Here is a 15,086-nt window from a genome sequence, read left to right on the forward strand (position 1 = left end):
AAGATATTCACATTGGAGATCATCACAGAACTCCAGAAATTCAGGTCACAAGGAATTTATTTTTCTGAAAGGGATCAAACATTAGGACTAAACTAGAAAAAGCATCTTACAAATTTAAGCACAAGGTTGTGACCAGTGGCTAGTGAAAACCTACAATGTCTGCAAAGAAAATAATTATTACTGGTTGCCACGGTGAAAGCTAGCATCTTTGACTGAAAAGTAACAACTAACTTGGGTTAGCAGAAACCTTGATTGAAACCATTCTGTTTTATTCACTCTCTGTGGTTGATCATGCCTAGGGAGACTTCCTTCATTATATAAAGCGTGTAGGAGATAAATGGAACAAAAATCTCTAGGATAGTTAGGTCAGACAACATACACCACAGTGACACATTTTCCCCTATGAAGCCAGAAATTTCCAGTCCTCAGATGTGACAGATGTGTCAAGTTTACTTTTCAAGGAGAAGAAAAAGGTGCTGTTCTAGTTCTGGCTAACCTTTGTAAAAACCCTAATTCACAGAACAAGTGTGGAATCTTGTTTGGGAAAAGCTGATCTCCTACTTCATGCCTTGAAGCTACCACATGCCTTAAGTACCCTGACAAGATTTTGAATCAGACAATAAGGATAAAACAGAGGAAGAGACTCTGTTGGGGCACCAAGAGAGAAGGGGGGGGGGGGCAGGATGACAACAGCAGATGGTAACATTTGCTACATTTCACTTTCACAGTCCAAATAAACCCAAAGCAACTAAGCTGCTCCAATGTAATTAAGCACTTCACTAATGTGAAAAACCTTTCTTTATGACACACATCAGAGTACAGATGAAAGTTGCCTCTGAATGGCCACTCCAAAAAAAAAAAAATCACTCTAATCGAAGACATTTGCCAGCCTTATCAAATACAGATGCACAAAGTTAGAGGCTGGAGAACATCTCTCTTAGCAACAAAAATTGGCAGCAAGTCTTGGGTAGATTCAAGTACCTTAAAACAAATTTAACTCTTCGTCATACGGAATTCTAAACAGAATTGGAGGTTCTTCAAAGTCCAAACACACAGAATCATGTTGAACACATGTCTGTCTTCAGCGTACTTTTAACTCAAACTCAAGCATTTAATCCAGACTAGCCCTCTCTGGTACATGAGGAATGAGTACAAAGTACTGAACTTAGTGGTGTGAACTTTGTGGTGTGGAGGGGAAATGCAAAAGCTGCAGAGGATCCAGCTATGTTTTCCCCACAAAGAAGTGCCCAGCTTCCACAGCTGGCTGTTAAGACCTCGAGAACATTGGTTTTGTAGAGTTACAAGCACATTTCAAAAACTTATATGGCACTGCACTTACCTCCACAGTAAGAGAAACTACTCTTTTCTTTGGAAAAGAAAACAATAAACTCAATTTTCTAAAACATATCACAGGCAAGACTTCATTCTATTTTATCTGTGAAGAATTAAGTACAGATATCCAGAGCACAAAATATAACTCAAAGTAATGGGCTCTGTGACAAATTAAGACATTCCTTTCATAGATTATAGTGCATTCCTGTCACATTAAGGCATTTTGAGCTAAAAAGCCAACCTAGAGATTGATTGGACTATTTTTTCAATAACTGAAGGGATTATATGCCAACATTTATATTCCAAAGAGTTTCCTTAAATCTCATTGAGGATATTTTTCTGAATGTTAAAATGAAATAAAATCAGAATTATGATTAAGCATGGCATTACCAAGTTAAACTTTGGAGCAATGCTGCAAAGCACAAGGAACAGTGTGTGTAACTGACTCATGTATTTGAAAAAAGTGAAAGTCCCACCACTATAAATGGTAATATTCAAATATTACCAAATATCCTCTGAATCCCTCTAGCTCGCAGCAGTGTTTATTAATCTATAATCCATTTATGTATGAAATTGAAATAAATAACTGGTATTTATAAATTGACATACAGATATTTTTCACTAAAATTATTACAACACTCCATCCAGAGTGGACTAGCTAAATCTTAGATGCAACTGAAAAAACCCACAATAAAAAACTTACTACACATCTGTTTGCTCTTCAGCCCAGTTCCTAATATCCACTAAGAAATTCAGTTGCCTGACCTCTGCTGCCCAAGTTCCCTGAACGAATACTTGGAAAGGCAAATAAACAACATAAAACAGTAAAGCTAAAGAGATTACCAATTTCTCTCTTATTTCCTGCTGATCATTGCCAGACTATGTTTCTGCCCCAAAGTGCAGGCTTCATTATTAAAGATGGACAGAATACAAGCATATTCAGCGGAGGCCGGCTGTTCAGGAAATAGCTATAATTTGGTAAATAGCATAATAAACACTTGAGCATCCTTGATGCAATGGGTAATGAGCCAGTGTAGTCCTAAGTATGCACATAACAATGTTAAGATTATACTGTATTTCACATTATATATCTACACACATATGTATAGATGTCCATATAATATTACAACTACTATATTTGTTTCCTTTCTCACATACATTTATTACTTTTTCCTCTGTACTCAACCAGTCATTTGTAAAAGAAAGCAACATTTTACCTGCATTCTTTGCTCTTTTTCTTTCATTTCACTCCTAGTATACCTACATAAACCATCAGAAGCTTTTGTTCATCATAGCAAGCAAATGCATTACACTCTGAAGCACCAGAGATCCTGGAACTAAATGTAATCTCACAGCAAGTCATCAGCATGTCTATAGCCCATGCAGAGGAAGGCGATTTAAATCCCCAGTCTGTTCTCCTTGCCACCATGGAGAATAATGACAAACCATAACATCTCCCATTCATCTAACAGCTGAAAGGGTAATGAATTACAGAGATGGTTCAGCCACTCATTATTAAAAGATTACAACATTAAGAATGAAGTGTTTTTTTTTTTTTAAAGGCAAATGATCATGTTTTCATATAATACAAGTCAAACTATACAGTATTATGGATTCCCAGCTATATTGTAAGAGGCAGCTTGTAACAAAGGCTTCAAATTGAATTAGATTTAAAGTTAGCATTTCTCTAGCCTAAAACTCAATCCCAGTTCATACTGTTTCATGCTAAATACTGAAAATATCAGTATTTTTTAATTGTAGTTTCTAGAATGTCTTGCTATTTTCCTCTGATAGCATTACCCATTTTCAGTGTAACTGCATGTGCACATAGCTAGTTTTGGTTAATACCATTCTTGGTTAGGATTTAAAAAAAAAAAAACATAAAACCAAAAACCCATCAAAAAACCCCCAAACCACCAGCAAAAATAAAAATAACCAAATCCCCCCTGCCCCCCCCAACAACCACTCCACCACAAAAAAACAAAAACCCTGTCCTAAACCAGTCTACATTACATGGGGACAACGACGAAATACGTAACTGGAACAAAGTCTCTTCATGACATGCTGGGCTTTTAAGCTACGCAGCCTATGGTTCCAAGAGAAATGTCAGTGGCTTCATTTTAGAACAAACCTGTTAAGTTTTAGCATCAAAAAAAAGTTCCTTATCAAACAGGCATCAAGCAAGCCCTTCCATCCCAGGGATCTGGTTACCCATAGACTTTTCAGGTTAATTCAGTGACAGATGAAATATGTACATAACTGAAACTGCTCAGAATGTACTATGGGTAAATGCATGTTTCCACAGGAGACTACTCAATCATTTGATGCAGGACACAGCATCATCTAATATAAAGAGACTTTCTAATATAGAACATCTGCAACCTTTCTATCAGCTCCATCTAAATGCCTACCCAGGGTCAATTAAATATACCTCCTAAGTTTGATTCATAATTTTTTCATTTTCCCAAATACATTTCTGCTGTTTGCATGGTAGGAATTGGGAGGTGGCAAGAGGAGGGAGGAGAGTGGAAGGTCTACAAGAAAAACTAGGTTGTCATAAAATGTCAATAATCACAGCAAATCTTCTGTAAATGATTTTTTAAAGTCTGTTTCACTTTATGTACAGCTGAACAATAACAAGCATAATGCCAACTTTCATTTTGGAAACAAGCTGCATATGGACACAAACTGCAGCCAGTTATGACATAGGAAAATCCTGCACTGGGACTTCTGTGGGGCAGTCTTTGAAGAAAATATATCCTTGGCTGGCACAGGCAGGAGAAACCTGGAAAACTACTGCTATGGGGCTCAAAGAAAGGGAATGAAAAGGGATTGTTTCATCCCTAACTGTATTTCCTTTATTCATCCATTCACATCACATGGTAGATTTCTTTGCAGTGACTGGGAAAGGCTACTGGAGAGTGGATGCATTTCTCTCACTATCCCTTACCCAGTGGAACAGGGCACTGATGTCACTGTGAACTCAGGGTGGGGCTCAGGGGATCCAGAGGGAAGAGCAATACTGAGGAAGCCCTTAAGTCAGTGTTCTTCTCTTTAGAGAAGACACCCAGTGTCAGCCTCACTTTTAACAAAATAAAGAGGCATAAAGGATGGCAATGATATGCCTCGATTTTTGCATTTAGTATTCCCTCTCCATGCCTGGAGAGATGCCATCATTCTTTAATACTGATTTTCATCTTATAACCTTTCAGCTGAATCTGCTGAGTGGCCTTCCATTGACTATGTCTATTAGCCCATGATGTTTGGTTTTACTTTGAGCAGGTTTCTTACTTTCCTCAGAGTACTCTGAATGCCAGAGTAAATCCTACCAGACCCTCATGGGCTGCAGCTGGGTGTTGACTGGCAATCACCATCTGTTCCTCACAGCCATGAGTCAGTGCCTTATCAAAAGCTTATTATTACTACTACAGACATTTTTGGAATCAGGAGTTGATTTCACATAAAAGTTCTTTTTAGCTCTGCTCCATGTTCTAAGAAGTGACACAGGCCAGATTTTTAAAATTATTAGGAGCAATGACTATACAAAAGAAGTTACATTTTTCAGTCCCATCATGCACACTTTTTATGATGTTAAAACTTGAGTACAATAATCACTCTATAGGCCTTTTCCTGAATTATGATAAAATACTGTTTCTCTTTCCTAGGATGGTACACTTTACTAGGCAAGCAGACTGTGGAGGTTACTGGGTGTTTGTTTGGAAAGCTATTTCTCTTTGTTCTTCAGCAATGTCACAAATGGATTTTTAAAATTGTCAAGTTTTTTTGCATTTTCACAGTAAGTATATTCACAGTAAGGGATTTTAAACAAAGTGGCTCTTCACGTTAATATCCATCTCAGTCCTTATTAAAAGGGTCTAAAAACGAGAAGAGAGAACAAAAAAGCATATTTTTAACTGACCCAACCCTTTTCTTTATCAGAATTACCCCAATAGGAATATTTGAGTTTGGAAACTGTCTGAACACGGCAAAATATTATAGGAATAGCTAAAAATTCCCAGGAACAAAAAGCCTGTTTACTCTCCTACCTAACACTGAGTGCTACACAGCACAAATAGATTTGCTGCTTCTGGGAATTCTGCCATATATTAAGTAAATAAACCTAGTTTCTCCCATTTTTTTTTCCCATTTGAACCTTAAACCCCAGCAAAGATAATATTCAAAAACCTGCATTTTGTTCTTTTTTTATGAATTACAAAGGCTAAATTCCATCTGTAATTATTCTTGTGAAACACAAGTAGAAACAATGGGATTGTAAAGATGCAGGTACATGATTAATTTGGTCTCAGACATCTCTGTATATCAGTGAGAATAAATGAGTAGCAGAAATGTCTCTAAGTTTAGACTGCAGTTTTGAGGACTATCAGTTAAAATATATTTCTGAAGGAAAAGAATTCTGATACTGAGTTATTGAAAGAAACAGAGAACTTCAATATACTGGTTTTAGGTTCTCCATTCAGGGAAGAAGTGGACCGTACAAGTTCTCACAGTCTCAAGCTAGGATTTCCCCAGCAAGTCTGAAAAAATATTCATCATTCCAAAGTCCACACAGAAGTGGGACTAGAGTTAATTCTCCTACATCCTTATAAGCCAAAGGAAAAAAAGCATTAATCACAACTTTATGCCATCTCATTTCAACCTCACTCCTGTTCATACCCAGGAACACTCTGTGGGTCTCATCCAGTACAAGATTTCCACAAAGTTCAGCAAGCTTTGACTGGAGAATTTTGCCACAAAGCCCCTACATGTTTGTATTTCTGTGGCTTAAGACCAATCCATATCACTTTGGAACATCTGCTGTTATTTATTTCAGGAAGATTGACAGGCTCCAGGATGTCCTCCACTATTTTGAAATTAGTTACTTATTTAGGTTCTCCAACCCTTCCTTCTGATCGCTCTGCTCTGCTTCACTTTCTGCAATCAGGTCTGATCACTTCTGCAGCTGATTCCTAGTCCTTCTGCTTTTGCCATGAAACAGTAAACATTTTTACCCTAAATCTCACAGCTGGTCATGCAAAATGCAGTCTCACCACCTGGACTTTTTGTGTTGTCATTCAAATGCACAAATGGTATCTCTGCTAAAGTAAGAGGTTATAAAACCTGAGTGCTGTTGTACTTTATTGTCTGTGTTCTGTGTTTGAGAACTGCTACTGGATATTGACTTTATTAAAGTTTTGTTTTTTCAAGACACCAATACAATTATTACAAGTCCAAGTTCCAGAATGGACAGATACGAAACTGAAACTGCCGTATTAAAGGTCTGTAATGATCTTTCTTTGCTCTGCCAAATGGATTGTCATCTCTGTTGATTCAATGCAACTCCTCTGTGCCATTCAATACAATTGATCACAACATGCTTTTATAGAGCATTTGGTTATCCTTGAAATTTGGTACCCAGGGGTCCTGGAAAATGCCCACAGCTTGAGCTGTTTTTCAGTGAATACCTTTCTCTGTAGCCAACAGTAAAATAGTTCTTTTTCTTATCTTGCCTCTAAAATTCCCCAAATGCATTCAGAGAAATTCTGTTTAAGTCTCACTGCCTCATTCTTGATAGCAACATCCACTTGGTAATTTTAATTAAATCTCATGGCTTCAATTATCTGTATACAGACACTGTATCAATTTATGTTGCTTTCCAGCCTGGCTTTTTTTAATTCCTCCCTGATGTTTTATTTTGGTCTCACTCTTCTGTTTGGTCAGCCTTTGAAAATGGGTCCTTGAGAAAGCTATCAACCACAATTCTTAATTTTTAATTGCTTTTTAAATCTCATTTTCAGTCAATATTTACAAACAGAGTGAAAATCTCATACTTCGATGCTTAATTTACAATATTTTCCCTTTTGCCTATAAATTAGCGCAACATTTTATGCAACTAATTTAATCTAATATTTTTTCTCCTTCTCTGATCAATGCTAAATATGAAATTTTCTCTGATTTATATTACAGATTTCCATAATCAACCTTTATATTGTAGACTTGATTTAGGTCTGTAGCTGCTCTGCATGGTGGATATTAAACAGAAACCTAGATGTTCAACATAATTTTCCATTTACTTATGTGGACACTTAAGGATGGAGCTGGTCTAAACATGGTTGGACAACATAAAATGCTAGCCCCTGTAGACAAGAACTTCTGTCCACAGAAATATTTCTCCTGGTTTCAGTTTGACCTGCATTTTCTAAATACAACACATAAGATTCTTCACAAAGAAATCTGCATGAGTAAGGAGAGCCCAAATTGACCAAGGAATTTGCTGTTTTCTACCTGGTATGCTGGAACTTTCTATTGAGCTTTAATGATTGTGCAAAGTCATTACAATATTACTGCAGTAACTATGGTACCAAAGCCAGCAGACACCAGTGCTATCTCAGGCAAACAGCCTCAGGAGAGTGACTTAACCTTTGACCAGCAAATTTGATCTGTTATAGGCAATTTGTGTCCCAAGGTACACAGTGAATGGCTGACATACACAAAATAAACAAAGACTGAGAAAGACAATAAACTGACAGCCAAGATCAACAAATGATCTTGGTGTCCCATGAAGCCATTAATAACAATACTCTGTCAAACATGCTTTTTTCCAGGCATGGACTGGCTGGTTCAATGTCTTTGAGTGCCTAAGTGACCTTGAGAAGATGAGGCAGATGTAGTGATGTGACAACAATATTTTACTGGAAAGAAGCTCCTTTTAGCCTGTGTAGTCCCTAAGCATCTCCTTGCTCCCCTCCTCTTTATAGTATTTATAGTATGCAAACACGTAAATCCATCACCTCCTCCTCTAATCTTTTGCTGTTCTTTATAATAGAGACAGAAATAGTTTGTCAAAAAAAGAGACATAGCCTTTTACTTGATAGTCTGGAAACTAATATACAATAGTTTCAAAGATTTATGTCATAACACATGAGTTCCATAAAAATAAAAGAATAAGCTAACAGGTTAAAATAGCAAAGGTAGAAAATTTTGAGTTTCTACATGTGATGAGTGAATTATACTCACACACACAATCTTTACAGACAACAAATACACTTCCCAAAAGAGTTACCTATGTATTTTAACTTTAGCCCTCCATGGTAGTCTTCTGCTATGGTGTGAATGTATTGTTTTAATAAAGATCTAGAAAAAAGAAGCAGAAGCACATATAATACACCTGTAGTCTGTTCCTTTATTCTGCTGGATTGAGACCTTAACACTCAGGTAAGTCTTAACTACTCACTTATTCTGAACCCGAATCCTCACTTTTTGGCCCCCTACTCTAGAGGAATCAGTTACTTTTATTTTTTTTTCTTCTTTTTAATCTTCTCTAGTGAGAGCTCATTTTGTCTGTGCTCCACTTTCAATTCCATACAAGTGCATGGACAGCAGTTTATAGTATAATGTAAGCTTTCCACAGGAGATCTAGGGCCAGCAGTGATCCTTCTTTCCATTATGACAGGAACATCATCTTTCAATTTCTTTAAACTCTAGCTTAAAACAAAACAAAAAAAGATTAAACTCATTCTCTCCAATCTGAATATGTCCACAAGACAGAGTAAGCTGGTATTCAAACCAGAATAAATGTTAAGGATGAACTAAATAAATATACTTTTATTGGAATAAGTTTGTTAGCATATTTTAGACTGTCTAAAATTTGGTGTGTTTCCAATTAGACCACTAGAACATACATTTTGCATGAGTGTGGCTTCCTTCCTCCCCTCCAAGCATGTCAGAAATATCTAAGTCTTTGTAAAATACTCAAGTATCTCTAAGACACAGATTTTTAATAGTATTTTCCATGCAGGAGATGCAATAACGCAAAATTTGCTTTGTTTCAGCACTGGGGACTAAAGCCAGTTATCCGCTCAGAATTGGCAAGCTCGCATTGCCAAATCAGTTTTCCCTACTCACCGGGTGCACCAGACTTCACAGGCAAGTCAACAAACTGTGCAGTTTGGAGGAGCAGCACCACAGGATTTAGAGGTTCTCAGAGTGGCCTTACAGACCAGTGTCAGCATCCATACCACACATAGATAAATACAACTTGCACCGTGCAGTTACTGAAAATAGCAAACATCTGACGTGTAGGGAGAGAGCAGTGTAGACCACTGCTACAGGCAGAGAGGATTCAAAGAAAATCTATTCCAAGGAATTTCTCTTCCTATCTTCCCAAGCCATTTCAGCCCAGAGCTCCTACAGCTCTGCCTGATCCTGCCTACAGCACCCTCCACTGCTGCAGATGACTGATAGTTTAGGAAGCTACAAATGACAACCAAGCTAAAATAGCCTAAGTAGGAATTAATTACAAAAGAGATGAGGCAGAGGTCTTTAGAGATGAAGAGGTACATTAACCTATTGCAGCACTTACAATCATGATAATCTGCTGTTTTAAAGGAAAGAAATATTTGCTAATTTATTTTTGAGTAACTAACTTTCTGGTGTATCTATACACACATATAGTCACTAAAATTAATCTGCAGCTGTACTGTGGATTTTTTTTCTCAGAAGCAGTGCAGTTTGGTGTTGTGAAGTCTTCATTTTGACAAAGATTTATTTAAAAACTTGAAATTTACACTGCAGCCTGTATCAAAGCAAACAGACAAAAAAAAACCCCAATAATTTAAGAACATGTATTGCTAAGAAGACTAAATGAATAAAAATTAGCTTCCTTGAGCGTCCTTCCTTGCTGTCTGTCAGGGAAGTTGTCTGTTCGGGAGGCTGAGCAATCCAAGAACATGTGAGTGAAAACAAACACTTCCACCAACAGAAGAGGATATGGAAAGTGTATTTCCAGGGGGTGGGGGTGGACATAAAAAGGAAAGCTAACTTTGAATTGTTTATTTCCTCAATCTAATTTTAATTAAAACCAGAACATTAGGATGTCCGTTATACTGAGCTACTGTAATACAGATTTCCACATTAGAGTATAAAAAGCTAAACACAAAGATGACAGAAGTAGAATGAACAGAGCCTGACTCATTGTTCACTAGGTTTCTTTGGCTAGAAGGAAAATAGCAAAAAACAATAGTGGCCTTCTGTCACTAGACGATAGCTTTACAATTCTATTTACACATTACTACCAACCAACCTGATGATAATCTGGGGTTAATGTGGGGCCAGGTATTCACTGCTTTCAAATAAGGGACAATGAATGGCACAGGCACACAGTTCATCACTTCAAACCCAATACTGGAGTTAAATGCTAAAGAGTTGATACTTAGTGGCTCATGTATCTTGTACTAAATACATACACAAACAGAATTTTTAACACACAGAAGAGGACAGGTTTTTTTATGTCAGCATTTGGCTAACATTTTATATTTACCCTGGTTACTTTTTTATTCATTCTTTACTCTTTCTTCTCCACAACAACAACAAAATAGAGCAAAAGTGGGAAGTTGCAAGAAAAGAAAAGGAAAAAAGAGAAGACCTCTTCATTTTCACTCCTAAGAATTATTCCAAGACCTCTTAAAGAACAAGATCAAATTCTCTCACATGTATCAGGGCCAAGAGGAGGTCTTGGAGATCTAATTTTCACTGACTAAAGGAAGCAAGTGGAGAAGATTCTTTGAATGTAAATATTTTTGTGAGGGGAGCACTTAGCATAATTAACTTGTATGGTAAATGGTCACAGCATTGTGACCACTGAGAAATCAGAGCAGTTGCTGCTCATGATGAAGTGCAGAGTAGAAGCAACTCACACTGAGGGCAGAGTCCAAACTAAGGAACTCTGTTGGGCTTATGACTCAAAGCTCTGCATAACTGGGTGACAACCAAGACAAGAGAGAACCCAGGCTGCAGAGCAGGGTAGAGAGAGGAGGAGAAAGTAACAAAGGCAGAAACCTGGTGACAAACAAACATTGTCCAGGATGAAGGGTTGGTGCTGATAGGAACACCAGTTACCTGCTACGTTAACAGCTGAATGAACTGGAACTGCTGGGTAAGGATCAATCCCGCATCTTTGCATTCTCATCCAAACAAATGAGGAGAGGTGAAGGTGAATGGGACAGAGCCAAATGTGGTGCAGAGCAGGAAGCTGTAAAGAGCTTTTCTCACTGCTGTTGGACAGAGCTGGAAAGCAGGAGCTGGGAAGGAAGGCTGCAAAGCCTTTCATCATCATTCATTTAGCTGTGCTCATGCACATGGATGGTTTGCAGCAGTGAAGTTGAAAGCTGTGTAAGACACTTTGTGCCCAGACTCACTGCAAATGTTACAGTGGAAGGCAAAGTGCTGCTGGGACAGGCTGGCTGTGAGTGCTTCTGGCTGCTCACAGCAGGTGACTACATCGGCCAGGTGACACAGACCAGAGCGGGAAAGGAACAGAGCCGGAGCTGGCACGGGTAGGTGGCAGCACTCAGAACTAGGACCCACCAGTGTGAGCCTCGAGAGAAACTCATAAACTGGAAGCAACACGAGTCCAAGCAGAAAGGGAAGAGATTTCTGTGTGGTCATGTCTTCAGTGTGCTGTGTAGTAAGTCAGCAAATTTTAGACACTGCCCACTGAGTGGATTTAAGGTTCATGAAAAGATGACAATCCCATATAGGACTTTTGTGAAAGGGGGAAGATGGTGCCAGTCTTCATGATGACAGAGTAAGGCCAACAAGAGGACTAATCTTCAGAGGAAAAACTAGTTTGCCCATAGCAAATTTGAAACAACAACATTTTTTTTTTTCTAGCAAGACAACATAAAATCAGGGTAAAAGATAGAAAGCCAGCTTTAATTCTGAGGCATTATATTCCAAAAAGCATTTCTGAAGGTGAGAGCATCTGTACAGAGAGAAGGAAACCCCAGCTCACCATCACAGGCAGTAGCAGCAGCAAGAATGGGTAGGGAGAGGAAAATTAGTTTGAGAAAGTCATATGAAAGCTTACTACTTTTTCATTTTCTTAAGAATAAAACTATTTGTCTACAGTGTTACAGGAGTAAAACTATTTTCTACAGTGTTACAGGAGTAACCAGACTGGTATTTAAATGTATTTAATTTTTAACAGGTTTAGCTGAACAATGATAATATAAAGCAGGAAAATATTATTTTCATTTTTTACAAGCACAGAGGATAATTTTTGCGTAAAAACTAGGGCTCAGAGCAGCAGAGTTATCCGGTGATTCTCAAGAAATCAGTAGCAGAGGAGGCATTTGAAACAAAGCCTCTCTCACAGTATCTCCAAAACCTTTTCCTATCTAACCCCAAACCTAAAACTTTTCCTATCTCCTAAACCATCTCTTCTTCATTTTATTTCAAAAATCCCATGTGGAAATAAAGAAGGGAAGAAAGAGACAGAGCAGTTCAAGGGGTCATGTTTTTTCTAAAGCTAGCATACTTCATATGCTCTGAAATTGTGACTACCCCAAAAGGAGCTTTGTTCCTTTTATATGTCAGCAAAACAAAAGGTCAGCCTATTGAAATATTGGTCAGGTCTGACTTTCTTCTATTAATAACAAGTAGAGACACATTTTTTAAAGTAATAGTTAAATAAATGACCACATGTCTGCAATCATTTAGACTTAAAATGTCAACTGGATTTGAGATGCCATGTGCATTTAATCAATGACTCTGCACTGTAATATAAATATTACTTTGGTTTGACTGCGTCGTGTGGCATAAATCATAATTCAGTGAGATGAGTATATTCAATTTTCTCTACAGATGGCTGTTAACGGCAATACCTATTAAACCAGCACCCAGCAGCACTCTGTAGTTAAGGAATCTGTCAGGAGTTTCCTTCTGTATCATTTCTCTGTTAATTGTTGTCTCTCTTCCTAACCCCTCCATTTACCACAGTCATGTTACAAGAACTACTGATTCAGAAAATCAGCAAAACCTGTTGTTTCTTTTGCTATTAAGGTAGAACTTATAGTCTCCACTGTATTCCTGAGCAAAACTTTGTATTTATTGGTTAAAATGCAGCACAGGAAGCCTTAATTCAAATTTTTGTGGGTATGACTTTAAACCCTCTAGGACCTCTAGGACCTTTAATCATAATCCATCTGTACTACCTACACAAATACCCAATGTCCCACAATTTATTTAGAAATCATGGAATTCAAGCTTTATCCTCAGCTAGATTTTAGGAGGATTTTAGAGCAAGGAACAGCCAACTCTAGTGCATGATGGATGAACACAGTGCTGTATTGTTCAGTATTCCCCAAGAATACACTTTGCTTTCTAGGACTCTTCTTGCAGAACACATTTCTTGGGAGATTAGAGACAGATACTTAGAAGAAATATGCTACCTCCAGAAAATACCTGGAGTTTACTTTTAGCAGTTGTGGCATGCACAGAGGCCAATATTAAATAGGCGAGTATCCATTAAAGTAGAATTTAAAGTTAATCTTCACAGACAAAGCATGCTGCCTTTTTTTTTTTTTTTTTTTGCTTAGTAATGACTTGAATAATGATATTTCAACTTGAAGTGAACATGCAAGTTTTTCACAAAAAGCATGCTCCTTGCAAACAGTTTGCAATTTCGAATCCTTTTAAATAGTCAGAGGGAACTTTCTGCTCTGATCTGTTAAGTAAATATAAATCTTGTTATCCAAGTTCAGTAATGAGAGTGAGGGGTCTATTCTTCACTGCACTTGCATACATCTAACGTTAATGAGATTTATGCATGCATATTAAGGGGAGAACAGATGCTTAATTAAACAAATCAGCCTTTAGTAGGCAGTCTGCATGATCATCTTTAGTACAAAACCCCCTTATTTTCTCTGCTTTAGTCTGACTATGAATGCAGCCAAGGAGGAAATAATATGGTGGAGGAAAAGAAAAAGTTGTACATATAAAATGAAATATTTGGTTTTTTTTAGTTTAAAATACTTGACAAATTTGAGATAGATTAAATTGCCTAGATATATCCTCTCTCTCGTGTTCTTATGCTCTTTAAAGGAAAGTGGAGTTTTATTTACCAATTTACTCAAATGAAAATTTTATTGTGCAAAAGGAAATCAAGGCTCATATATATAAATAATAACTCATCTGCCTCATTAACTGATGCTGTCTTTCAAATACACATCCTCCATCTCAGATAATTTTGCAACTGAAATCTAAAATAACTTTAGCCTAATTAAAAATAATTTAATCTAGTTCTGTTTTTTTTTAATCTATCAATGTCCATATCAATTTCCAGCATCATACACAGATAAATACATAAAAAAGTAATATATACCACCTCTCTCCAACAAGTGACATCTTTATTATTTGCTCCTTCTTCATCTAATGCTACCTTTTCCTCTACAACACTCAACTTCTAAGGGCAACAGAGTAGAAAAAAAAATCTCTCCATAAGTTATCATAGTGCCATACTTAATGGAAGTCAATATCTGTATATTATGCTATCTACTCTGCAATACCATTACAGGCTCAACAGTGCTGGTTGTAAAAAGTATCATTCTGAGCACAAGGCCTATAATAGTAGTAATGAAAAAAGGGTCATTTCTGTCTTCCAACAAGAATGAAAAATTAAAATCACTAAGGCACTTAGCTCAAAGGAAAATTGGCAAATTAAAGGGACAAAAATAAAATATTCATGGCTCGTATTGTGAAATGGAAGGTAAATAATTTAAGATGAACTATTATGTGGGAAATTGCACTCTTTCTGAAGAGCAAAAAGCAAATCTAACTAATACACACACATATATATTCCTGCTTCCTGGGCTTGCAGTTATACGTATATGTGCACAAATATGCAAGTCATGGTTGAAGTGCAGTACTGCTGGGGGATAGACATTTTCTCACCTATACTAATTTTTAAAATATTTTAT

General features: G+C 37.2%; 1 protein-coding gene across 3 annotated transcripts in view; it reads right to left on the reverse strand.

The window, feature by feature from the left end:
- PARD3B (par-3 family cell polarity regulator beta) overlaps positions 1–15,086 on the reverse strand; it is a 395,945-nt gene that overhangs the window by 117,111 nt on the left and 263,748 nt on the right. The window lies entirely within an intron of this gene.

This window comes from Vidua macroura, chromosome 7 (genome assembly GCF_024509145.1).
Source record: "Vidua macroura isolate BioBank_ID:100142 chromosome 7, ASM2450914v1, whole genome shotgun sequence".
In the NCBI taxonomy this organism is placed as follows: Eukaryota; Metazoa; Chordata; class Aves; order Passeriformes; family Viduidae; genus Vidua; species Vidua macroura.